The sequence below is a fragment of the Nicotiana tabacum genome, chromosome 6 (genome assembly GCF_000715075.1).
Source record: "Nicotiana tabacum cultivar K326 chromosome 6, ASM71507v2, whole genome shotgun sequence".
In the NCBI taxonomy this organism is placed as follows: Eukaryota; Viridiplantae; Streptophyta; class Magnoliopsida; order Solanales; family Solanaceae; genus Nicotiana; species Nicotiana tabacum.
The window spans coordinates 35,222,480-35,226,401 of NC_134085.1; positions in this window are offsets into that span (position 1 = coordinate 35,222,480).

Below are 3,922 nucleotides of genomic sequence, written 5' to 3' on the forward strand. Positions count from 1 at the left end.
TTCAAAATTAAATGATTCAATTATAGAAGAATCGAAAGATGATTCAGCAGCCCTAGTTAAACTTACTAAAGTAAAGGCTAAAAGTTATCATCTCCCCATAACCTTAAAAGTGCAAGATATGACTTTTAACAAGTTAGCATTATTAGATTCAGGTGCAGATAAGAACTGCATAATGGAAGGAATAATATCATTAAAGTATTTAGAGAAAACTACACAAAGATTATACTCTGCAACAGGAGAATTATTAAAGATAAATTACAAATTATCTAAAGCACATATCTGTAATGACGGAATATGTTTTATTAATGATTTTATAATAACCAGAGATATAAACGAAGAAATAATTCTTGGTATTCCTTTCCTGACTCAAATAAAACCGCATTACGACGACTTAAGTGCCCTCTGCACTAATGTATTAGGAAAAGAAATACGATTTCCTTACCTAAATCCAATCTCTAAAGAAGAAAGTGATTACATTAAATCACAAACAATTTTTAAAATAAACCTATTATCTCAACAAGTGAATTATTTAAAAAATGATATTAAAGTTCGCAAAATTGACCAAAATTAAAAAAAACCCGGAGTAGAAGATAAGATTAAACTGTTTCAGCAAAAACTCGAGCTAGAAGTTTGTTCCGATTTACCTACAGCCTTTTGGGAAAGAAAAAGGCACATAATCCACCTACCTTACATAAAAGAATTTAATGAACAAAATATACCTAATAAGGCAAGACCTATTCAGATGATTCATGACTTAATGGAAGTCTGTAAAACAGAAATAGGTGATCTTCTCCAAAAGAAGATTATTAGGCCTTCTAAATCCCCTTGGAGCTGTGCAGCTTTCTACGTTAACAACAACGCAGAAAAGGAAAGAGGAGCTCCTAGGTTAGTAATTAACTATAAACCTTTAAATAAGGTATTACAATGGATTAGGTACCCGATACCTAATAAAAGAGATTTATTAAAAAGAACTTATAAAGATAATATTTATAGCAAATTCGATATGAAATCAGGATTTTGGCAAATTCAAATTGCTGAAGAAGATAAATATAAAACGGCCTTTAATGTCCCATTTGGACAATATGAATGGAACGTAATGCCTTTTGGGTTAAAAAATGCCCCATCAGAATTCCAAAATGTGATGAATAATATATTTAACCCTTATAGTAACATGTCAATAGTTTATATTGACGATGTATTAGTATTCTCAGAGGACATAGATTCTCACTTTAAACACCTTAATATTTTTTTCAAAAATAATAAAACACAATGGTTTAGTAGTCAGTGCTAAGAAGATTAAGTTATTCCAAACAACCATTAGATTCTTAGGGCACGACTTATATCAAGGTACTTATAAACCAATCTGTAGAGCCATTGAGTTCTCCTCTAAGTTTTCCGACGAAATCACAGATAAAACACAATTACGGAGGTTCTTAGGAAGCCTTAACTACATAGCAGATTTTATTCCTAACATTAGAAAAATCTGTGAACCCCTCTACAAGCGTCTTAGAAAAAACCCAGTCCCCTGGAGACTAGAACAAACAAACACAGTCAAAAGAGTCAAGTCCATTGTTCAAAAACTCCCGTGTCTAGGGATTCCAAATCCTGAAGCATTTATGATAGTCGAAACCGACGTTTCTGATGAAGGGTACGGTGGTATTCTAAAACAACGAATTTCTTCAGAATCTCCCGAACAGTTAGTTCGTTTCACTTCTGGTATCTGGAATCCGGCTCAAAAGAATTATAGTACAGTGAAAAAAGAAATTTTTTCTATAGTACTATGTATTACAAAGTTTCAAGACGATTTAATAAACAAAGAATTTTTATTAAGAGTTGATTGTAAGTCAGCTAAAGAGATTTTACAAAAGGATATTAAAAACCTTATTTCAAAACAAATTTTTGCCAGATGGCAAGCTTTACTATCTAGTTTTGATTTTGAAATTGAATTTATAAAAGGGGAACAAAACTCTTTGCCTAATTTTCTAACCAGAGAATTCTTACAGGGAAAAAATGAGACCACAAAAGGGTCCCTTCAGGGCCTCTCCGAAAAGGGAGAATAAGTATTCTGTTCTTGCAGAATACCCACAATTACCAGTGAGACCAATGTTACTACCACCGGTGAGACCACCCGTGAGATCACTACTAGATATAATGGTTACCCCTCCGAGAGTACCCACTACTGATAAAACTTCTTCCATGACAGTTCTTGGATCTATCCCACAAAGAACAGGTCCATTTCAATAGGCTTCCTCAAAAGCCTCCACCAGCCAAGCGGTAAAAACCTTGACAAGTGCTGATTACGAAATGAAGGTTCCTGAAACCTTCGCCCAAGCAGTTAATCCTCACACACCCTCAAAAGCGGAAGATAAAAGACCGGTTTCCTCAGAGAAGGAAACGTTTGAGTTAATTGCAAAAGAACCAGTTAAAGTCTTAGCCCTAGACAAAGGCTATGAAAACCTTGACCTAGCAGACCTAATTCGTCCCTGTTACACGGACAGAAATTATGTTGATACATGTGATCCCCTAAAAACAAGAAGATACTATGAATTAATTCTTACAGATACTAAGTCTGTTACTTTCGAACACATTCTCTATGATGAAAGAGATCCTACTAGTATTAGGATTTCAAAAATAACCATCAACAAAATTTTAAGTCCATTTGAATGGAATATGGATCATTTGCACACCCCTATAGCTTTATCAGTCCAGTATAGGTCCCAAACCTATAATTACAGAGATTACATAGATGCCTGGTTTAACTTTCTCTACCTACGACCAAAGACCCATACTTGGTTCGTTAAATACAGTGAGCAAGCCCAGAGATCTATATTACCCAGGTGGTTCTACGACTGGTGGAAAATCTTTGGAGGAACAGAGCAAACGATGCCCCGTAGCTTCCACAAGTACTATGAGAGATTCCTACTAGAACAAGAAATCTCTACCCTTCCTGACCATATAAAATTATGCAAATATTATTTTGCGAAACGAATCTCTTTTATAATTAATTGGTCATTCGAAGTAGAACAGATTGACAAAATCAAATATTTGGTAAAGATACCCAAAATAAAAGGATGGATTCCGGAATTTAAAGAAACTAGGAAATCCAGACCGGCTCAGACGAACTCAACAACGGAATCAGGTAACTCAAAAAATGAGTTAAAAAAGAAACTACTCAGCATGCTTGCAAGCATAGAATCAACGGATCCAACTCAAATACAGGCAATGATAGATACAATCTCAAATTCATCCTCTGCAGAAAGCAGACAAAACGGAGACATGGAAGAATTAGACGGGAAGATAGCCCTAGCCTATACTCAGTCTAATCGATAAATAGTATTTTGCCCCTTCAAGAAAAGCAAAAGACAGTTGCCCCTTCAGAAAGGCATTTCCCTTTGGTTTAACCATAATGTTTTTTAATTCAATTAGATACTTTTTCTTTAAGTCATCGTCATCAATGTGTTCGATGATGTCGAATAAGACCTCTTTGGAGTCTTCTGATATTACTCTAAGTGAGTTTTGGCTACACACGCAAATTGCGCCAGTACAGCTACAGTTGTTTTCTATTGAGCTGCTACTGTCTGAATCATATGCGACATTGATAAGTTCATTTTCACTATCCGAATAACTGTCAGTGGGTGAAGATGAAGAAGACGATGAACTGTTGTCATTATCTTCTAGAATAGCGTAAAGTTTTTCTTTAGTATTTTCATCAAGTTCTAAAGAATTTACTTTATTTCTTTTCTTTTTCGTGACCTTACAGTCACTGGCTCTATGCCCTGTTTTTCCACAAGACCAGCATTTATCACCATAATTTTTCTTCCTTTTAAACCTTTTCTTCTTAGAGGTTTCGCCCTCTTTCTTTTCTTTACGCTTATGGCGTCTTCTAGGTTTATCAGAAGATTTATGTTTGTTTTACTTTGAT